This window comes from Manacus candei, unplaced genomic scaffold (genome assembly GCF_025592945.1).
Source record: "Manacus candei isolate 608988 ecotype Guabito, Panama unplaced genomic scaffold, ASM2559294v1 h1tg000002l, whole genome shotgun sequence".
In the NCBI taxonomy this organism is placed as follows: Eukaryota; Metazoa; Chordata; class Aves; order Passeriformes; family Pipridae; genus Manacus; species Manacus candei.
In genome coordinates, this window is record NW_026138050.1 from 16094298 (window position 1) to 16117291 (window position 22994).

The following is a 22994-nucleotide window of genomic DNA, read 5'->3' on the forward strand; positions in this document are numbered from 1 at the left end:
GCCCCCTGTAATTTCAGTTCCAGTCCAATTGAAAACCTGCCTGACCCTGATTCCCTGCCTCCAGCACTGCCACACAAGGACTCAAAGTCTTTAAATTTTGCTTCCTGTTGTCCCAACCGAAGGGTTTGTGTTCCCTTGAATTGGGCACTTTCTGGATTCTGTTCCCCAAAATGCCCACTGGGGTTGGGGCAGGTGCTCAGTCTTTGTCGCCCACCATGGGGTACCTCTCCCTGCTGCTGCTTCTGCAAACAGGAGCAGAGCGGGCACGGCCCCTTCGTGCCTGGGCACTGGGCATCCCCGGCCTTTGGTGGGGACATTGTGATGGCAACTGCCTGCCCTGCTGCTCTGACCCCGGGGCTGCCTGCCCTGCTGGTGGTGCTGGGAGGCTGATGGTGCCAGCTCGGCGCTGAGCCGGGCGCAGGAGCCACCTCAGCAGAGCTGCAGCCCTGCCGCGACTGCGGCGCTCGGCATTAATCACGGGGAGGGAGCCGAGCGTAGGAAGATGGGCATTTTTTAACAAATAACCGAGGCTGCATTCTCCCCTAAGCAAGAGAGCAAAGTGTTTGCTGCAGTGAGTCAACACAGAGGTGCTTTAGCCCTGGGAGGTAACGCTCCCGCCCACAGCAGCCACCAGTCCCACGGCCGGGTACCAAGAGGGAGAAGTGGGTTGAGGTTTTTCCTGAGCTGCTTAGCCAGCAATCACTGCTGGGCTTTCTCCAGGACTGAAGGACCCTTTCCCTCATGCTTTGCTTCTGGCACAACACTTGATGGGGACTTCTCATAGCCAGCCAGGCATGTAGGTCAGAACCTTCGAGGAACTCGGTGCCTCCCCAGCTTCTCGTTGCTCCAAGGCTGGTGCTGTCTCATAAAATCACAGAGTGGTTTTGATTGGAAGGGACCTTAAAACTCACCTCATTCCACCCTCTGCCATGGGCAGGGACACCTTCCACTAGCCCAGGTTGCTCCAAGCCCTGTCCAACCTGGCCTTTTACACTTCCAGGGATGGGGCAGCCACAGCTCTGGGCAGCATGTGCCAGGGCCTCACCACCCTCACAGGGAAGAATTCCTTCCTCAGATCTAATCTAAACATACTTTCTATCAGTTTAAAGCCATCAAACATATCTCCTGAGTCTTCACCCTGGTGTATGGCAGGAGTTAGCCTCGGAGGACCAGTTATCCTCTGGGAGTCATTTGGGTGGGATTCAGGTAAGAAAAGGTCTATTAGATCCCTCCTTTGGTGTCCTGTGTTCTACAGGGATGTAAATGTTGCCACAAGCTCCTGAAGAGGTTGTGGTTGACTTCTGAGAGTTCTCTAATCCTCTGAGCATCCCTGAGAGACACCTAATCCTGACCCAAAACTTGCTAGAACTTGTTGGACTCCATCTCCCACTCCCTGCCTCTTGCCATGTCTCACTGGATAAAAGCAGTTGGCACCACTCTGGTTTTGGGCGGGTGGCAGATTTTTTATCAATAAACCCAATATAGCTCAAATCTTTCGCAGCAAGATATTCTCTCCAGCCTTCAGATCAATTTGTGACTCATCCCTCCAGGCTCTGCTGTTTTAGTGTCCCCTGTCAATGTGGGCACCTTAATTGCAGGAGTGTCACTGTCAGTCCCAGCAGTGCAGCTCCCCCAAGAGCTGCCTCAGCTCTTTTCATCACAGCATCACATTAGAGCCGTGGTGACCCTTGAGCCTTCCTGGAGGCTCTCTCTTGTCTGGGATCCAGTCCCTGTTCATAAATACAGCCTGAAATCCCTCTCCGTAGCTGCGTCATCCTGCACTGGGCGGCATTAACATGTACAGTGTTTGAATGGGCTCAGCACTACCAAGCAGCCCACATTTCTCTCTCTCCTCATCAATATTTACCATTACATCAATCTTCCTGTCATCTGCTAATTTTTTGAGTGAGGATTTTGTATTTTTGTCTCGATCATCGATGAAAATATTGACTGGCGTGTTCCCCCTGGAGCCTTGCTAACGATTCCCCATCGACAGCTCCGGTGTGAGAACTGTCAGATGGCTCTAAATCTATTTAATGTGCTTTATTGGTGCTCTGCAGTCCCATCTTCTGAAATCAAGACGTGAGGAAGCACTTTGAACTGAGCTGTAACGTCCAGTGGGCCTGTTCCTGGAAGGTGTGTTCATTAAAGAGTGACAGCGGGCTCAGTCGACATCGTCTCTTCCACCAAGACACACTGGCTGACTTTAATTAGAACTTACATCCTTTAATTATTTCTTAATTTAATTCCAGATGAGCCCTGCCTTCTGGGCCCTGTATCAGGCTGACCATTCTGTTGTTGACTAGGTCATCTTTGCTGCTGGATGGGAATGTTGGTGGGAAGGAGCCATTTCCATCTGGATGTGGCAGCCTTGAACTTAGCTCAAAACAAGCAGCAGAGCCCAGAAAACTCTCCCCGGCCTTGGGTACACGTTGGCTGGTTGGTGCTGTTTGGCCACATTAGATGTAGGCATGGATGTTAGTGGTTTAGGAGAGTTTAATCTCTCCTAGGAATTATTTTATTCATCTTTTTTTCCCAAACACAGAATAACAATCGACTGTGTTTTCTTCTTTTCTGCATCATTTAAGCAGTCCTACAGACTCTGCTTTAAAGTAGCTCTAGTGCTCCTTAAAACCAGACCTATTGCTAGATTTTGGCTCCTAACAACAGATTTTCCATGTCCAGCCATGCATTTCCCCCTTCTTTTGTTTCCCTAATCACTTTCCTACACATTGTAATTTTTCATTTGTATTGACCACTCTATTCTGCACTCCATGGCAGGAGGTTGGAACTAAATGGCCCTTAAAGGTCTCTCCCAACCCAAACCCTTCCATGACTCTATGATTTAACTGCTGGCTCTGTGAGTCTTCTACCGCGCGACTCACAGACCCAAATCCTTGATAACACATTATTTCTTATCCATTGTGAACATGTATTTCAGGCTGAGCTCCCGCAGTGCTGTGGTGGCTCAGGTATGATGTGCTGTGCCTTGTCCCAGTCCTTGGTGAGAAGGTAAAACCTATATTTATTCAAGTACCAACTGCTAAAAGATCTGTAATTCTAAAGAAAAACGTACAATGCCGTGTATTGTAAGTGTGCAGTGCCCTCCTCTTCAATCCTGCCACCCTCCTACGCAGAGACTGCTGATCACGTACCTCATCGTAGCAGGTTTCAGGAGGGTTGAGTGTGTTAAATTTCTACTCGTGAGGGAAAATTTCCCTTCCTCATTCTCCTTTCCCAATCTCTCTGCCTCACAGCAGCTTAAGAGCTCGCTGCTTTGCCTCTCAGCACAGCACGAGCAAGGGCTCAGGTACAATTTCCTGGAACAGCCACAGATTAATCTGGCTTTTTATTCAAACCCCATTGTGGTGTTTTCTCCCCATGCTCCCAGATTGACAGCTGGGCCACGGAACTGGAGAATCACGGCAGATTGGAATGGGCCTTAAAGACCATCTCATTCCAATCCCCTACAGGGACACCTTCCACTAGCCCAGGTGAATCCAAGCCCCATCCAACCTAGTCTTGGGCAGCGTGCTCTCCCAAGGGATGAGGCAGCCACAGCTTCTACAGCCAACCTGTGCCAGGGCCTCACCACCCTCACAGCCAACAATTCCTTCCCAATATCCCATCTAACCCTGCCCTCTGGCAGTGGGAAGCCATTCCCCCTTGGCCTGTCCCTCCATCCCTTGTCCCAAGTCCCTGTCCAGCTCTCCTGGAGCCCCTTTAGGCCCTGGAAGGGGCTCTCAGGTCTCCCTGGAGCCTTCTCTTCTCCAGGTGAACCCCCCCAGCTGTCCCAGCCTGTCTTCCAGAGCAGAGGGGCTCCAGCTCTTGGAGCATCTCTGTGGCCTCCTCTGGACTCGCCGTGTGCTGTGGGTGGTGGCTCTACAGCCCTTCTCCGAGCTCCTGAGCTCCTGAGAAGCGAGATTTCCAGTGGTGGTAGAAATAACAGCATTAGCCCTGCAAGCAACCAGCCAGGTCTCTGGGAGCTCCAGCATTGGTGTTTATTCTCTGGCTCTGCTCTGGGAGGGCTAATCAGAGGGAACAGGGCTGTGCTGGGCAGACTGTGGGGAGAAACGGAGATAGTGCTAATTTGCTCAGGGAAGAGTGCAACAAAGGGTATTAAAAGGAGGAAAATGTGCTGTCTTTCCTGCATCCTAACAAAATGCTGTGCATAGAGGGGGGATCCATGGCTCTGAGCTCTCCCACAGTTCCTGGCATTGACAGACACCGGATTTAGAGGAGTGTGGTGGCTCTCAGGAGATGGCAGTGGGAAGAGATGAGGTTGAGGGTGCTCACTTCTATCTTCATGCTTGGGACATCATGTAAAAGGGCAGCACCTCCAGTATTGCTACCTAATTTATGTGGAAATTAATCCTCACCCAGATCTCCCTATGGACTGCACAGGGAGCCTGGGCAGCCAGCACAGAGCTCCGCTTTCAGTCTTGCCACTGGTGGCTTCAACACACCCTGAAGTCAGGGAGAGCTGATAATAATTACTGAAGAATCATGGAATCATAGAATGGCCTGGGTTGGAAGGGACCTTAAAGCTCATCCTGTTCCACCCCTGCCATGGACAGGGGCACCTTCCTATTCCAGGTTGTTCCAAGCCCCATCCGACCTAAAACACTTCCAGGGATGGGGCAGCCACAGCTTCTCTGGGTAACCTGTGCAAGGGCCTGAAACACTGAATAATGTTTTTTACACCTAACGAAAGACTTGACTGAATCAAGCTGTGGATAGCCCAGGGAAGTTGTTTTGGGGCATTTTACTGAGGATTGTTCGAGATCAGCTCAACCCCCAGCCACAGGAAAACACCACCTTGCCCCATGGGAATGAGTGCAGTGCTTTGAGGAAATGGGCTGGAGAAGGAGATGAAAGGAACCCTAGGACCTGCAAATTCCCATTTTTACATTTGAAATGGAAAAGCCTTCCCAATGAATGCTTCAAGAAAACCTCAGAGCTGACAGATCTCAAGCAGGGGCCATTGGAGATTTTTCTTTGCAGTTTGAGGTAGGAAGGGAAAAGCACAGAGGGAGAGAAAGCTCAGTTGCACTCATTCTCCCCTCGGATGTCAGAGGTGCTTTGTTTTCCAGAAGTGCTTATTATTCATACAGTGTCTCACCAGGCAGCTGGAATACAGCTCCAGGGGGGGTTGCTCCTGGTGTGGGCTCTGCCATGCAACACTGTGGATTTTCCTTCCTCTTGGGATATCCTACCGGAGCCACCAGAGTGGTGCTTGGTGCCCACCTTTGGGCAGTACTGCTGGTGGTGGTTGGGTCATCTTTTCCCCATTGCACTCCTCTTTTGTCCCTCTTTGGATTCAAGGTTTTGTCCTGGATCCTAGGCCACTGTCAGCAGATGCGTGGGCTTAGCTTTGCTTGTCCTGAGGGTCGTCTCAGCAGCAATCTTCTTGAAGGAGGTACAGCACAAGAGCTGCTGCCTGCAGATGTTTCCCCTTTTCCCAGATGTTTCCAGGAAGCCCCTCTGGCTGCACACAGCATCTTGACCACCTGTGTTGGGTCCCAGTTGTGCCAGAACCCTATTCTGCAATTTGTCCACTTGCCTTTGCCATTTCCATCCCAGTTGGATGGCTTTGAGGATGAGGAGGACTCTGCTTCTGGGCTCCTATCAAGCTTCTGTGTTCCCTCTCCTCCCCCCAGCTGGGGAGTTGCTGAAAACTCTGGTGTGAACTGGAAACCAATCCTAGACTCCCAACCAGTTTCTAGCCATCTCAGGTTGGTTTCTAGCCATCTTGGGTTTGCTGCTGTAAATCCCTGGCTTCACAAGCCATGAAGCCAATCTCTGAAGGCTGGGAGGAGGAGTGTGGCTGCTGCTGAAGACATCAGTCCTGCCTCATTGAGAGTGTCCTGTGGAGTCAGGCCCACCTTTGGGATTTTGTTGGCTGGCTGGAGCCACCAGTGCTGTCACCAGGAGGGACCACCTGCTGAGTCCAGCGTGATGGATCCCACCTCCTCCCACCAGAGCAGAGCGTGGTCCTGGGGGATGTCCCAGCCAGCAGGGACGCTGGAGGGGGGTGTCAACTACAGCAAATGTGAAACCGTCAATATTTGTACACAAAGGCCACGCTGAAATCCCCGTCCCAGTCCAGACATCAGAGGTGTCAGTTCTGATTTCCCAAACACAGAGAGAGCCCTTTCAGCCCCGACCTGCTCAGACACTGCAGCTTTAATGTCCAAGCACCCAGCGTGTTTCCACTCCCCTCAAATGCATCAATCAGGTCTCGGTGAGGCTCTGAAAGAACCAGTTTGTTAAACAAACACACTTAGTGTAAAAAGTTTATTCCAGTTAATTGGGACTTCATTGCAATGGAAACAAATTACCCAGCTGTCATCTGCCAAGGCAAACAGCAGCGGAGGAGAGGGGGTCCTAGCCAGGCAGGAGACAAACAGCCATCTCAGGCAACCTTATTTATGGCTTTTTTATGTATTTCTGTATTTATTTGGGCATTCCTGAGCTGGAGAGCTGGGCTATTGCTGAGCCGCATGCCCCAGCGCTTGCATGGTGACAGGTTATCAGCCCGTGGGCAAAAGTTGGCACTGGTCTGGTGGGCACTGCCATGGGGACCCAGAGTGTGGGGTCTGTGTCGCTGAGTGGATCCTCCTAGGCATGTCCAGGGTTCTTGCTTCAGAGCCAGAGATGAGGTGTTGGATGTGCAAGCGATGGGCAGGTCAGGGTGAGCTGCTGGTCCCTGGAGCTGGGAGCCATTGGATGTCCCTGGAGCTGGGGGCCATGGGTGTCCCTGGAATGAGCAGCAGGGTAGGGAGGCACTTTGCAGGGCACAGAGCTGGTGGTCACTGGGAACTTTGCCCCCATGCTTCCGTGGTTCCCTATTCTGTGTTGGCATCGACCCCAGGTGCGAGTCAGAATCCCAGAACGTTCTGAGCTGGAAGGGATCATGGAGTCTAAATCTTGAGTGAATGGCCCACACAGGGGATTGAACTCATGACTATGATGTTCTTAGCACCAAGTTTTAACCAGCTGAGCTAATCTCAGGGTCCCTGTCCCCACTCTAGTCCTGTTCTCCCCTCTCAACCCAGGGAATTACCTTCTCGGCAGAGGAGTTTGGAGCGTATCTTGATGAGGCTCCCACGCATTCCCAGCTCCTTTGATTTAACAAACACCCCATCAACACCCTTTTTTCCCTCCTTTTATTGCAAAAGAGGGAGCAAGGAGCGGGGATGGGGGATCAGGAAGGCAGGAGGCATGTGGAGAGCAGGGTTGGGTGGGAGGCGGGGGCCCTGTGATTCCCACCGAAGCTGGTCCTGGTTCCCGCAGCCGCCGGCGCGCGGAAGTGACAGATAAACCCTCGGGATTAGCAGCGTGTCCCATGTCAGGAGAGCAGCATCCCCTTCCTGGAGCATTAGTCACCCGAGCCTGACGCCGGGATGTGGGAGGCAAGTGCAAGTCATCGAATTACCTCCTCCCCCAGCTCCCAGGGGGCCTGTCCTTGCCTTGTGACCCTCCAGCTCTGCCCTTTGGAACCCTGGCTGTGCCAGGGCAGCCAGGCAGGCAGGGGTGTTGTTCCTGACCACAGACGGATGCATCCATCCATGGCACATCTCTGGCTGTGGACATGGTTGCCCTGTTATGGACAGCAGCATTGGGATGGTACAAGCATGGAGGGCCTCTTGCAATGGCCTTTGGGATGCATCCTTCCCTGCTGGCCTTGGGGATGTGGGCAACAGGAGCAAGTCTCTGCCCAGGTGATGGGACCTTCCAGTGGGCTGGAATTTTCTTTCTGTGCCTGGTGGATAAACTCAGGGCTCTTCCACCCTTCTCACCTACCGCAATCACATCCAAGCCAGACTTTTCTGGTCCTGTGAAGTCCTAAAGTTCACATTTGAGTTTCACATTGCGATTGAATTGCCATCCAGAGCCTTTTATCCACTTTCCAGGAGTGTTTCTGTTACCTTATAGCTGTGAGATCATCATGACCCACACTCTGAGGTTTCTGTCTGTGATGGCACATATTCAGGGGGTGGAAAGCCTGGATTGGGGTACATATCTCTGGAGGGGCCTCGAAGGGGGCAGACAGCAGAGCGGAGCACTGATAGCTACAGAAATGAGTCCTGAGATTGGAATGATATCATCTGAGGGATGTGGGAAAGATAGTGACCAGAACTGGAAAGGACACCAGATTTGGCTTCCTTTCTGGAGCTGGGAATGGAATGGAGGAGAGACTGGGGAGTTTGGTGCAAGCCCCTTGGCTCCTTGGGGTTGGCTGGCGCATCTCGAGGTGATCTGAAAACACAGAGCTAAGACACAGCAAGTGCCAAGTTTCCCTGCATGACAGCTGGGCTCTGTTGGGGGCAGTCAGAGGCAGCAATGCCCCCTCAGTCCCACATTCCTGTGGCCCCACTCTCCACGGGAACCTCGATGAGCAGAGCTGGGGCACAGGGTGCTGGGCATCTCCCTCCTCCACCTGGCAACCCTGTATTATTAGGGATTTTAGCTTTCTGCTTCTAGATTGACTTGTTGCCGGTGTTTATTTTTAGCTCCTCCAGTGCCTTACAGATTCCTCGAGGGATTCTTTCATTCCCTCTCCCTCCCACAGGTTTGTTTGTAATGGAACCACGTTGATTTGAGCCACGAGCAAGAGCTTTCAGCAGCGGCGGGGGCTGTCCTGCCATGCTCATGGGACTGCTTATCTGTGGGTTTAGCTGAGGTCCATGGGTCCGTGGGTCCATGGGGTCCGGGAGCCCTGAGAGATCAGGCTGGGAGGGAGCATCACTCCCACCTACAGCCACTGGTGTGGGTGCTGTGCACCCAAAATCACTGTCAGAGCACATCGAGTGGCTCCTGTCCCCTCTCTCTTCTCGGTACTGCCCTCCCCGAGAGTTGTCTCTTTTCACTCCCCAGGGGGAAGAAATTCAGATCAGCATCACTGAACGTGGAAACAAACCCCAGGGTTCTCCTGCAGCTCCATGGCCAGCTTGGGTGGAAAATTTTCAACGTCTTTTAAAGCCCTGCATAAAGTAATTCAAAACAAGTTGCAAGTGTATTTTGGATTCTGGCAGAGCTTTGCCCGCTGGCTGTCCCAGACAAGGGCTCACTTTGAGTGTACCCTTCTGCTGAGCAGGGGGGCAATGTTTTCATTCTTAATTTAGAGCATCCGTCCAGCCAGGGTCCAGCCCCCTGTCTCCCACCGAGCCGGTGCAGCTGGGAGCCCGGGGGTTACCTGTCACCACCAGCTCTGGGCTGCACTAACGTGTTCCCTAGAAAATGTGACTCTCTTTGGACTCAGCCTCCTGTTCACCCTGGGGGATGTGTGAAGGTACAGTTTGTGCTCTGTTTATTCCAGGATTTTTGTTATTTTGTAGAGGAGAGTGAGTTTTGCTTATTTTTAAACACCTAAAATAGAGGTTGATACTCTCTACAGCTTTGCTGGTTTTCCTGGGGAGAGGCAGCCCTGGGAGGTCCCGTTCAGGTAGGGCTCTGGTGGTGGCAGCTCCATCACCACGGCCCTGATCCAGGGAAGTGTGTTTTTCTGAAGCACTGATCTCCACGGGCCGCCCTTACCTGGAGATGAGCACATGCTGAAGGGTTTGGTTGGACTTGGTCCTGTAAAAGCAGCCAAGGCAGCCGAAGCCTGAAAACCACTCAAGTGTTCAAGTAAACCATCCAAGCAAACCTGAAAGCCACTTGCAAAGCCACAAGCATCATGGTGTGGCAGCTCCTCTTCCTCTCCATGGATTTACCAGATGCAAGGAGGAATAAGGACAGAGGCCACCAGGACCACACGTCCCCACAGAGTGTGTCGCAGAGTGTGCTGGTGGAGAAGACAGGGCTCTGTGCCTGCAGTGTTGCTCTTGGTGGCTTGCAAAGCCACTGTTCAGTCATCACCTAACTGTTTTCCATCAGGATCAGGTGATGGTCGGCTTAAATCATGCCCAGAATTAGCAGAGGGGCCTGGGATACCACTGTGATGAGCCTAATGTCAGACTCTGGTTTAATGGAGCAGCCTGATGCTGGAGGTGAAAGGTTTGGAAGGTGGACCCAAAATCCACTGTGGACTTTCTCCTCTCTTGGCTGTTTTGCTTGGGGTCTTAATGCAGCTTTTCTAGGCTTGAAGTTGTTATTTAGGTTTTTCTAATCTTTAACTTTCTAATGTTCATTAGCACAGTTCCTGTCAAAGAACAACATGTTCCCACCCTGTCCTTGCTGTCTCCCCAGTTAATAACCCTTTGCTGCTTTGACTCATTTAGAAAAAGTGACAGTAGCTTTGAGAATGACTCCTGGTATAAGAGACAGACGTCAGCATTGTCAGTCAGGTCTGAAAAGCAGCGCTAATTCACAGACAGCAGAAGGCCCACGGTCTGTGTTGGGGAGCATTGAGCCCACCTGTCTCAAACCATGGCAGTGTGTGTGTGTTCCCCCCGAGCTGCTCAGAGGTGCTCTGAACCCAGATGGCTGCTTTTCCTTTCAGGAATGGGTTGTAATAGCTCCTCCCTTCCCTCCCTGAGGTTCTGCTTTGGAGATGCCCATTGCTGAGGCTTGTGGTGCAATGGAGACCCTTTAACAGGGGCGGGCGGTGAGGAGAAGGTGTGAGAGGAGGGACTGGGAGGCACGTGCTGTGGTTTAGGGTTGGCTGGGAGGGGGTTCTGGTTTCTGAGCATCTGCTCTGTCTGCTCAGGAAGCCCCCATCATATTCTTCAGTTGGGTTTTACCAGTGCTGAGGAACAAACCAAGGACTCCAAACTGAGGTTTGAAGCAAGCAAGGACAAGCACTGGAAGGCCATGGTCTGACTTCCTGCCTTGGGAGAGGTGGAGCAAGTGCTGGCATCGCACCCCGGTCCCAAGTCCCAGGGCCTGCTGCTGGTTTGGGGAGAGTCAAGAGCCCACTCACTTGGTGGGACCCTTCCCTATGGAGAAGGGATATGTACCAGGCAGGATTTAGTCACCTCGGAACAAGCTGTGTCCATTTGGTGGTTCCAGTAAATCTGGGATATAGTTCCAGAGGAGATCAGGATTGCTGTGTGAGTCTGGCAGTCAAGGAAAAGGAAGCAGGAGGCACAGCATGATGTCCTAAATCTTGAAGACAAGGTCTTCCAGTTTACCTGTCATGGTCTTAACCACTTCAGGGGTGCCTTTTCAACTGCCTGTGAAAGGCACAGCTGGCCCAGAAACATTCCAGCTGCTGTTCTCTTCCAGAGCAGAGGGCTCAGCTCTGCAAAAACACGGTGTCTTTCTGCAGAGCCTCCAGAGAGACAACTCTGGGCTGCAGCACCCTGTGGGCCTGCAGCCTGGTTGCACCAGAAGGTGGTTTACCCTGGGGAGTTGAAAGCCCTTGCTCTGTGACAGCCTGGATGGAGTGGCCCAAGTGCTGTGTCCCTGGGGGACCTGCCTCCTGTGATGTCCCCACCCCTAGGGCAGCATTTTTTGTGCACCGAGGTGTGGTTTTGGCAACAACTAGCAATGTGTTCTGTGCTGGAGGGGCAAGATGAGACACCTGGAAAGCATTTGTGCCACTATTGCCAGTGTGAATAGTCCACCTCTTCAGGGCTGAAGGTTTTCTCTGAGGACAAACTGTCCTGTGGTTTACCTTTCCTTGCTGGCTCTTTGCTTTCCAAGTATCTGAAGCCACTTTTGGAGACTTCAGGCTCCCAGCAGCCAGCAGAACACCTCACGTTGGGGTTATAAGTCAGCTGGTGCAGAGACTGGGTTTGTCACTGCGACTCCGCCGTGGTGGGCAGATGGTGCCCAGTGCCAGAGAGGGCCTCCCACAGCCATGGGGCAGTCTGGTGGCCTGACCTGTGAAGCCCAAGCCCACGATGAAAGGCAGGTAGTGAGAAGGTCACCTGCCATGGCTCATATCTCTAGCACTGGCTTTGCCCAGGGGTTGTGGTCTGTGCTGCAGGATTCCTTGTTTGGAAATTAAAGGGTCTCATCTCCTGCATCACTCCAGGTTCAGTCCAGGATGATACACAACCTCTCACATCTCTGTCCCCCACTGCTGCCCCTGCCTCCTGGGCATTTTGGGTGTGAGAGTTCTGCTGACGGGCAGTGACTCGTCTGGAGGACGTCGAGTGCAGCTGGTTCTCCTGCTGGGAGGTGACTCTTGCATGAAGAGTCTCTTGTGTTGGAATAAAGTGCCTTTCACTGGCCTGGCTGGCATGGCCATCCTTTGTGGGGTCTGAGGAAATGGGCCTGATGGTGATTGAATGTTGCTGGTGCAGTGTGGACAGCTGGCTTCTGAGAAGCTCAGCTCCCTGGGGGTGTTCAAACAGCAGAGGCCAATCCCTGCAGCCCTTGGGGGTAGGTGGATAATATAATGGGGAAATTGAGGTACAGAGGCTTTAGCTCCCGGGTGAGGCCATGCTGCCCAGGCTGGTGTCCTGCAATTTTCACAGCACCAGATGAAATCCACTGGGTTGGGCCCTCCCACAGCCTGACCTAGGGCAGGATCCGTGCCCATGCTCAGTCCCTTGCTGGGGATCCCCACACAGCCAGTAGGGTCCCCCAAAGGGAACACACACCTGACAGATCATAGCCAGGTTCCCAGTCCAGGAAATGGCTTTGGCCCATCCTGCTTGGCTCCTGCTGCAGTGCATCCGTCCTCCCAGTCCCCAGGGCTCGGCTTTGTGGGTCTTCCCCGAGGCTGCGAGTGCCTCTTGCTCTCCCTCTCCGTGTTGCTGGAGTCCCTCGTGCCCAAAGCACCGAGGAGCTCTCCTCTCCTCTCCTCTCCTCTCCTCTCCTCTCCTCTCCTCTCCTCTCCTCTCCTCTCCTCTCCTCTCCTCTCCTCTCCTCTCCTCTCCTCTCCTCTCCTCTCCTCTCCTCTCCTCTCCTCTCCTCTCCTCTCCTCTCCTCTCCTCTCCTCTCCTCTCCTCTCCTCTCCTCTCCTCTCCTCTCCTCTCCTCTCCTCTCCTCTCCTCTCCTCTCCTCTCCTCTCCTCTCCTCTCCTCTCCTCTCCTCTCCTCTCCTCTCCTCTCCGACCCTCTCCTCTCCGACCCTCTCCTCTCCGACCCTCTCCTCTCCTCTCCTCTCCGACCCTCTCCTCTCCGACCCTCTCCTCTCCGACCCTCTCCTCTCCTCTCCTCTCCGACCCTCTCCGACCCTCTCCGACCCTCTCCTCTCCGACCCTCTCCGACCCTCTCCTCTCCTCTCCGACCCTCTCCTCTCCGACCCTCCCTGACCTTCCCCTCCCCTCCCCTCCCTGACCCTCCCCTCCCCTCTCTGACCCTCTCTGACCCGACCCTCCCCTCTCCTCCCCTCCCTTTCCCTCCCCTCCCCTCCCCTCCCTGACCCTCCCCTCCGGACCCTCTCCTCTCCGACCCTCTCCTCTCTGACCCTCCCTGACCCTCCCCTCCCCTCCCTGCCCCTCCCCTCCGACCCTCTCCTCTCCTCTCCCTTGGCTTCAGAAACAGGCTCAGCATCCCAGAAATTCAGGCTTTCATGTGGGAGCCAATAGTCACACAGCCTCCATCCAGAAACCATCATTATCGGCTGCTTGCTTTTTCATGGTTTCTTTGAACTACAGCTCCCAGGATGCCTGAAGATATGCAGACATCCCGAAGACAGTGGTTTCCCATAAACTTTTGGGGTTTCATGCTTTGCAAGCAGGAATGTTTTTATTGCGTGGCAAATCCCTTCAAGTCCCTCAAACCTCCACGGCGCTTCCCCGCCGAGGGGCAGCCGCAGGGGCCAGAGCCGGCCGGGGGAGGCACGCCAAGGGCTTTTCTCTCTCCTGTGTTTTCCCACTCCTTTCAAGAGGGGATTTTGTAAATCGTGCCTTTTCAAGGGGAATTTTGGACTGGGAGGAAGTTTGGATGAATCATGGTTTGCCTGTAGGGATGTGTTTCCCATTCTCCTGGTCCCCATTATTGCGGATTGAAGTGCCTTGGGCAGGGTGGTGAGGGGTTTTCACTGAACTGGGAAGAACTGGGATGCAGGGAGGAGAAAAAGATGCACATTCCTGCACCAGTGCAATGAGCCCAGAAGACTGAGTTTTAATTCCTGACATACTCACAAGTCCTAAGGGAAAACCGGAGAGGGACGTTTTCATTTAGCATGGAGAGATGTGGTTGGAATTACAACCTTGAGGGTCCCCACCTTCCAGCCTCCAGCCAGATCCACCCCGTCCCTGCCATCAGGGCATGGGGAATGCTGGGCACAAGTCCCATGGGTGCCATGGGTGCCCGCACAGCTCTGCACCTTCCTACTGCCCATCCTGGCACCAGGAGGGGTCTGTGGTGTGGTGGATGGTGTGGACCCAGCTGCCCCTAATAACCACTTACTCTCTGTAGGAGAGGAAGCACAGAGGGTAGAGTAGGGCTGTGGTAGCATGCTGGCATTTTATGGCATTGTTCTTCTGACCATAAAAATACTTCGCTGAGTTTTTCCCATTTGGTGCTGGTGAAGATCAGTGTTGTATCTCATAGTCAGACTTGTCTCTTTTTTTCGCTTGGCTGCTTAAAAAAAAGCCCAGGATCCCCCATAGCTTGGGGTTTAATAGGTATTTCTTCAATAGGTGCCACTTTACCAGTCTGAGAAGCTTTGTGAGTGAATTGTGGAGGTTCTGGGTACCCTTGGGGGCCACCAGCACCCCAAGCGATCCAGACCTTGCAGGAGGCAGCAGAGGCGTGGGTCAGGCCGTGTGTGCCACTGCAGTGATTGGGGTTGGAAGGGATCTATGGGGATCATCTCACCCAATCCCTGCTGAAGCGGGGTCACCTACAGCACGTTGCACAGGATCGAGTCCAGGTGCATGCCTGGAGAAGGGAACCCCACAACCCCTCTGGGCAGCCTGTCCCAGCACTCCATCACCCAGTGCGACACGTCCTGGCCCTGCTCTGTGCTGTCCCCAAGCAGTGAGGCCAGAGGGGTGCTGCTGGGTCCTTTCTGGGCAGCTGTCCTAGTGCCTCTGGGGTCTGAGCTTATTCTCCCATCCTCCTCCCTCCCTCCACGTGAGCGCACTTGGACACGTAAGCACATGTGGCAGCTCCTGCCACCTGCCTGTGCCGCCGGTGGGCGCTGGTGGCGGGCGGTGTGGTCCTCTGGAGGGGCCGGGTGCCAGCCAGAAAGAACAACCACGGAGGCCCTGTGGCCGGTTCGCATTAACCACATCACTCCTCTCCTCTCTTGGAAAGGCCTGGCCACCCAGCAGCCCAAAATAACAAGCTTTTCCATTCCTACTCGCAGCGTGGGACACGAGGCCATGGAAAACAGAGCCGGCTCCAGCGCCAGCGCCGTGCTCAGACTAAACAGCGGCACATCCCCCCGGGGCGTTTGTCCCCGCGAAGGGGACCTGGCTGCAGTCACAGCTGTGGGGTGGAACGGCGGCGATGCCAGGACAGCGTGCTGCTGCCTCACCGTATGTGGGCTCAGCCAGAGTGAACAGAGGAGGATGAAGGTCCCAGGAGGACTGAGCCCCTTCAGGGACCTACTTACCCGTCCCCGCTGACTGCACACGAGGAAAGGGATTTGTTGGATTTTGTCCTTTTCTTTTTTTTTTTTTTTCTTCGGTCTTTGTTTTCCCTGGAATCTTTTTGGTTGGGATAAAAGCTGTAATCGGTAGTGGGGGAATTCTGAAAATCAGCTACCAGAGCTCCTGGCCCCAGGCAGGATGGGAGCAAGTCTGCACGTCCCTCTGCCTTGGCACACGTACAATCAATCACGCTCACACAGCCTGGTTGGAAGAGCCCAAGCTCTCTGTCCTGCTGCTCAGGAAGGAGAGATAGATATCTTCATTAAAAACAATCACAGAGGGAAATGACAGAATTCTGAAAAATAAACAAAGTGATGGGGATTTTGCCCAAGGAAAGGAATTTTTGCCTATTTTATTTTGTGGGTTTTATTTATTTGTTGTCTGTAGATGGATGGATTTTTGGTTTTAAAGTAGATTATGCTGATTTTGAGGATGAAGTATGTTGGTACGTGCCTGACATGAAATGGTGCTTTTCAATGGTTTATGGTTGGGAGTTAGAAAAAGAACTTTGCTTACAAGAATCATGGAATCATAGAATGGTTTGGGTTGGAAGGGACATTAAAGCCCATCTCATCTCACCCCCTGCCATGGGCAGGGACACCTTCCACTAGCCCAGGTTGCTCCAAGCCCCTGGCCTTGGACACTTCCAGGGATGGGGCAGCCACAGCTTCTCTGGACAACTGTACCAGGGCCTCACCACCCTCACAAACAACAATTCCTTCCCAATATCCCATCTAACCCTGCCCTCTGGCAGTGGGAAGCCATTCCCCCTTGACCTGTCCCTCCATCCCTTGTCCCCAGTCCCTCTCCAGCTCTCTTGGAGCCCCTTTAGGCCCTGGAAGGGGCTCTCAGGTCTCCCTGGAGCCTTCTCTTCTCCAGGTGAACCCCCCCAGCTGTCCCAGCCTGGCTCCAGAGCAGAGGGGCTCCAACCCTTGGAGCACCTCCGTGGCCTCCTCTGGACTCGCTCCAGCAGCTCCACGTCCTTCTGATGTTGGTACCCCATATCTGGAGGCAGCTCTGCAGGTGGGGTCTCACCTGAGGGGGCAGAGGGGCAGAATCCCCCCCTCCCCTGCTGCCCACGCTGTGGGATCAGTGCAGGACGTGGAGGGTTTCGCATTCCCAGCACACACAGACAAGGCATGTCCAGCCTCTCACCCACCAGCCCCCCCAAGTCCTTCTCTTTTAAGCTGTTTTACAGCACCGAATAGTGACAACAGGATCCTAATGTGACAAGGTGGCAGGCATGCAGATCCCAGCCTAAATACTGCTTAGAATCTGGAGAGAGAGAAAACTTCCAGATCATCTTATGTTGTCTTCAGGATCCCACCCCTTCCAAAATCCTGCTGCCCCTTTTTGGGCCACATTCATATCAATGGGCTTTCATGTTCCACTGCCTCCTTGGCTCGTACTTGCTTGGGATTGGGTTCCCAACTGGAAGGTGTGTGCCCAGGGAGGGAGATGATACTGGTGCAGGTCCCAGGCCCCACAGTGGGACAGGCATGCTGGGGGTGCAGTGTGACTCACCAAGCTGTGGCACATGTGCCCAGCATCTCTGTCACCGCACAGATGTTGGTCAGAGGGGGGACAGTTGTTATTGTCAAAATGCAAATGAATAAAATTATTGTTTTGACAGAGAATTTTTAGTGAAAGAAGAACATGCAAATTTACCTTCCATTCAGAGTGTGCATTAGTATTAAAATGCAGTGTTTGAAAGCCAAAACAAAGGAACATTTTAATTTGAGGCTCATCAGATGGTTCCTTCTGCTTGGATTAGCATCACATTCTTTGCATCAAATGCTGTAAGTTTGACAGAACTCTGGTTTTCAAAGAAAACAAGAAAGAAGTTCTAAAAACGCTATCCATTTCCAGGGATTCTTGGTGCTCTCATGTGTTTCCACTGTCCTGAAGCAACTGGTCTGGTACTGAACACTGGACAGGCCAACAGGAATAGACTGTGGGATTCGAGTAGGATGTGTGGTTGGGTTCCTTCCTGGATGCTGCTTTAATCTGGCTTCCAAATAGCTCAGAAAAGGTTAGATTGGATATTAGGGAAAATTTCTTCACTAGAAGGGTGGTCAGGCCCTGGTACAGCTGCCCCAGGCAGTGGGTGGAGTCACCATCCCTGGAGGGATTTAAAAATTATGTAGATGTGGCATTTGGGTGGTTTAGTGGTGGCCTTGGTAGTGCTGAGGGAGTGATTGGGCTTTATGATCTTAGAGGGCTTTTCCAACCATAATTCTACAAAAAGGCAGATCACGATTCTGCTCCAGGGTCTGGTGGGACGTCAGAGTCCACCTGAATGAGGGCAGCGAGGGGGCACAGAGTCACAAGCTGCCCCCAATGACTGGCAGAGACTGTGCTGAAGGGATGGGTTGTGTTTCTCTCCTTGGCCTTCCCCATAAACACCCTCCAAATAACCCCTGCCTTTGCACGGCCCTCGGAAGCAGCTGTGCTGCTTATTTAAACACACCGCGAGGTATCTCCGTCCTCCTGCCCCTGCTTCCCTTCTCCTTCATCCTTGGGAACACTGACCCGCCTTGTGTTGCAGACCAGAAATAGAGACTGGCCACTGACTTGCTAATTGTAATGCAGCCTGATAATGCCAGCTATAATTAGATTGAGGTATCCAAGTGCTTTTGCTGGCGGAAGTTTTTGTGACCCTGTTATCAGACTTTAAATACAGGATCCCGTCTGCTCTGCCTGGCTCCTGGCTGCAGAGCCAGGTCCTGCAGTGTCCAGCTTGGTTCTTCCCAGGGAGGCCAGCCCAGCATCAGTCCCGGTGCCTGCTCAGCTTGGCAGAGCAGCACTCACTGACAATCTTGGGGCACTGATTATGCCCCCCAATATCTGGCAAATGTCAGTGACCACTGAGAGATTTACTGTTACAAAAATCCCTTCCTCAAGTCCCAAGGGAGCTCTCTGTGCTGGGCCAGTGCAGGGGCTGCCCTGGGCTGTGGTTACTGGGGGGCTGCAGCTCTGACCCATCTCTCCTTTACTGCTACAGGGAAATCAAAGAGATGGCTCATGTTGAGCTGTGCTGTGGCATGGGCAGGAGTGCTTTGGGGTCTCAGGATCAACTTGTCCAGAGCTGCAGACACCTCTTCTTGTTCCCTTTTGTTGAGACATCTACCTTCTTTCTTTACCCTCTCATACAACTCCTGCCACTCTTTCCCCATCTGCAGCATCCCCACAGTCTCCCTCCCTGGCCTCAGGAAGCCTCAGCCTGCTGTCCAGCTGTCCTCCCCTTGAGTACCCTTCTCATGAGGTCAAAATAGGCACCCCCAGCTTGGCTGGGTCCCACCAGACTGGCTGGTTTGGGTTGAGAAGCCATGCCCTTGGCGGGTGGGTGAGGCAGCACCCTGGCAGAGCTCATCCCCTCAGGACTGCACAAGCCTTTGGCTCCTTCTCTGCAGCATCGCCCAAGCTTGGCACATCATGCTGCTCCCCAGCCCAGTGAGATAACTCGTGGAAAAGTTTGGTTGGGTGGATATGTTCAAATTCATCACTTGCTCAAACTGTGGGCACCCAGAGCTGCTCTGTCGCTCTCTCTGATCCGTCCTGAGCCCGCCAGGGAGGTAAATGAGCCCCTGTTGAACACCAGCACGGCCAGAAGGGGGGATGGAGGGGGGGGAGGAGAGGTGTCCTATGTCATAGCCCATGGGCAGGCCTGGGGCTGTGACAATAACAGAGCTCACCAACCAATCACAGCTGAGTCAGCCTGAGAAGTGGGACACTGAAGTCCCAAAGGAAAGCCAGGGACTTGGTGAAGCTGTGGATAAGCCAATGCCCCGCCCTTCAGTTGATGAGCGCAACCTCCTGGTCTGCTCTGCCGCCCTGCAAACCCAGCTGAGGTCCTGGGCTGCTCTGTGGGGAAGGCACCTCACTGCTGTGTTCTGGCAGGACATCACCCCACATTCCCTTTTCATAGAATTACAGAAATCATGGAATGGTTTGGGTTGGAAGGGACCTTAAAGCTCATCTTGTTCCACCCCCCTGCCATGGGCAGGGACACCTTCCACTAGACCAGGTTGCCCTAAGCCCTATCCAACCTGGCCTTGGACACTTCCAGGGATGGGGCAGTCACAGCTTCTCTGGGCAACCTGTGCCAGGGCCTCACCACCCTTATCACAGGGAAGAATTTCTTCCTTACACCTAATCTAAATCTGTCCTCTTTTAGTTTAAAACCATTTCCTCTTGTCCTATCACTGTCTGATTAAGTAAAAAGTCACTCTGCTTCTTTTTTAGCCCTGGGCAGCACCTGGGGAGTAGGGGCTGAGCCCCCTCAAGGTGCAGCAGAAGGGCAGTGTCCCAAACAGACACAGGAGATCATCGACAGAAGCCCTGAGTGTGTGATCCTGGCAGGCAGCAATGGCCACGTGCAGTCAGAATCTGTTCTGGAGCTTAGGGAACACACAGGGGATGGCTTCAGACAGGGTCCTCAGTGCTTCCCAGCTCACCTGGAACTCAGGTGTGCAGCACCCCTTTGGGCTTGGGAAGTGCCTGTGAGCATTGTCCCCTACTGGTCACCAAAACAGTGGTGGAAGAGCTCAATCTATTGTTTGTGTGCCCCACATTGCTCGTGAATTTGGGAGACTGAGGAGGAGGAACGTCCAGAGCATGGAGCACATGGCTGTCTGCAGCTCACCAATGAATCCATGAAGATTTGAGATCAGTGGCCAAAACCACTTTCCTGAGTGGTGAGGGCAGGGGCAGGATGGCCTGGCAGCTTGAGGGGTCTTGGGGCTTCCTCCTCCAAAGCTCACCTGGGGACCCCAGAGGTTTTGGTGGCACTCAGGGCAGTTTTCAGGATCCCTACCTCTGCTTTCTCTCTTTCTCAATGGCAACAGGTAGCAAAGCAGGGCCGTGCAGGGTGACAGGGTCTCACAGTGTCCTCTGGGGATGGCAGTGGGGTTTGGTGCCATGCTGTAGCATCAGGAGTGTCACAGCAAGCCCAGTGCCAGCGGAGGTGAGACATCACTGCCTTCTGTCTGGTGGTCCTTCCACAGTTGAGCCTGGTACTCCTCACCTGAGCCTGATCCCTCTCACCTGAGCCTGATCCCCCTCTCATATGAGCCTGGCCCTCCCTGATTGATCCCTGTCCCCCCTGACTGAGCCAGGTGCCCTGTTCGAGCCCGGTCCCCCGGGCTGAGCCCGCACAGCCTCGTGGTTATGTAAAGCCGCGGCGAGCGCAACCAGGAGATTCTTCAGTGTCGGAATCTGAGTCACATGGGGCTGTTTTATTTCCCCCTCTGCTAATCTTGTTTCTATAGAAACAAGATTGGGAGGAAAAAAAAAAAGAGAGAAAAAAAAGAGCCAAGCACAGAGCAAACGAGAAACCTGAGGTGATGGGTGAGGGAAGCGGAGGCGGCGGCTGAGGAGGTCGGGCGACGGGTGGGAGCAGGGGACCCCGGCCGGGATGGGAGTGTGCCTAGAGGGGACAGGGACTGTCACGAAGAGCCACTCTTGGATGAGCTGCTGCTCCGACAGTGGGTGATCGGCAGAGCCGCGAGGGAAGGGAGCAGAGGCTGTACAGGTGAGTGAGCATCGCTCGCGCCGCTCCCGGGCATCTCTCCCTGCACGGCACGGCTGTGCACAGCTCCTGGGGGTCCTGTCCCGGCTGCTGCCTTGGCGACACACTCATGACGGAGCCGTGGGCAGTGGGAAGCGTGCTGCCAGTGAGCAGGGTCTGTGACCAGGGGCTGTGACTGCATGTCCATGGCCACGAGTCTCCCCTTTCCAAAACCCCCCTCTCCGGAAAGACTGCTGCCTGCTCGGGAAGTACCTTTCCAGCTTTGTTTTCCCTCTATTTTATTTCAACTGTACCTGTGCAAATAAGACTGCCAGGAGCCAAACCCCGTAGCTGTGGGGAGTGCAGGGCTATGTGCTTCCAGCCCTGCTCACCCCAGGCACAGCCACCTTCTCAGGCACAACCACCTTCTCAAGGCTGGCTGCAGCCGGGATGCCCGTGGGGATAAGCTCAGCTCTAAGCTGTTTGTGCAGTGGCTGCTCCCAAAGGAGGGAGGACCAGCTGAAACGCTGCCTGTTTGCTTGCTGCCAAGTACCTGAGCTGCCCACAGCCACCCCATGGCTCATCCCGGGACTGTCGTCTGTGCTGATGGAAGAGGCTGGGAACTGCCTGCCTGGAGCTGGGTTAGTTCAGAGTCATGTACAGGCATGTGCTGACTCCCAAGTCTCAGGCTAAGGCGTGCAACAAGTGGGAGCTATTCCTGCCTGGATGTGCTATCTCCATCACTGAGGGATGGCTGGCTGGTGCCCGTGAGGTGGGCAGGGCTTTGACTGAGTGTGTTGGTGGAGCAGAGGTGTTGCCGGGGCTGGTGCCTGGACTGGCACTCTGGTGACCTCGGTCATCCCTCACCCACAGGTTGGTGCAGCTGTACCTGCTGGGACCACGGTCTCCCTGCAGCTCTGGCCGTGGCACAGCCGAGTCGTGCTGTGCCAGCACTGGGTGAGGTGACACGCCGGCACCCCGGGCGCCCGCGGGCACACGCTCACCGTGCCGGCTGCGAACTGCTGAAAGGCTTCTTAGCAGATCAGCCCACGGTGTTCCTCCAGGGGCACCGCAGGGGAGGGAGGGATGCAGAGCTGAGGGGACCAGGATTTTGCTTGTCATCACTTCCCATTTGTGGCATGGGGGAAGTGGTGGTGAGGCATTGCGAGCCCCCGGCCGGATTCATGCCTGTGCCCGGAGGGTGAAGCCAGGGGGATGAATCCAGTCCCTGTGTATTTCTGTGCTGAGCTTTGGGAAATGTCACTGCTTATCCGCCTGCCTGACCGGTGAGGGGGCGGAGGGTGGCACTTCAGCCCCTTGTCCTCATCCCAGAGGGCAGCTGAGGGATTTCTGTGCTGGGATGCTGTGTCCTGAGCTGGCTCAGCGAGCTGCCTGAACCACAGACGGGATGGGGACAGGCTGCCAGCCCACCGTGTCCATGCTCTGCCTGTGTCCCCACTGCCTTGGCAGACCAGGGGCTTCGGCAGCTGCCCATGGTGGGGTTGGACTCCCAGAAGACATGTAGGATGAAGAGATGGGCACAGGCTGGTGGCACTCACAGCATATCAGGGCTGTGGGAGCTGTGCCCTGCACTGGGCCCATCTCTGCCCCCTTGGCCAGGCTAGGGTCTCAGTGCTGCTCTGTGCACCCTTTGCTCATCCTAGTTGGACACTCCAGGGCCCTCAGTGCACACCAGGCTGGGGACAGCACTGTCCCCATCTCCCTTGAGCAGCAGCCTCCGTTTCTGGCTGCCCCTGCCTGCTCTGTGCGGGGTGCTGGGTGCCATGCCTGGTGCCGGGGGGGGTTCGCTATGTCCGACCCTGCCACCCCCCGTGTGCCTGAAGCAGGGGGTTTATGGGGGACATGTCACATGGAGGCTGTGCATCCCTGTGCCGCAGCAGTGGTCCTGCCTTCTGGGAATGCCAGCTCTGTTCTGTCCAGAGCTTTGGATGGAAGGGCTGATGATGGGTATTTCTGCAAGAGCCTTCAACACCAATAATTATTTCTGGGAGAAAGATGCTGTGTTCTGACTTAAACACT

General features: G+C 54.1%; 1 protein-coding gene across 6 annotated transcripts in view; it reads left to right on the plus strand.

Moving 5' to 3' along the window:
- Positions 1-22994, plus strand: part of LOC127467735 (ankyrin repeat and fibronectin type-III domain-containing protein 1-like) — a 192410-nt gene that overhangs the window by 124613 nt on the left and 44803 nt on the right. For 2 of the 6 annotated variants that reach the window (XM_051780038.1, XM_051780047.1), the window contains exon 1: positions 20766-20978. The exons of the other annotated variants lie outside the window; for them this stretch is intronic. The gene's annotated coding sequence lies outside the window, so the exon portion shown is untranslated. Of the gene's footprint in view, positions 1-20765; positions 20979-22994 lie in introns of those variants that run through there. 6 annotated transcript variants of the gene reach the window in all.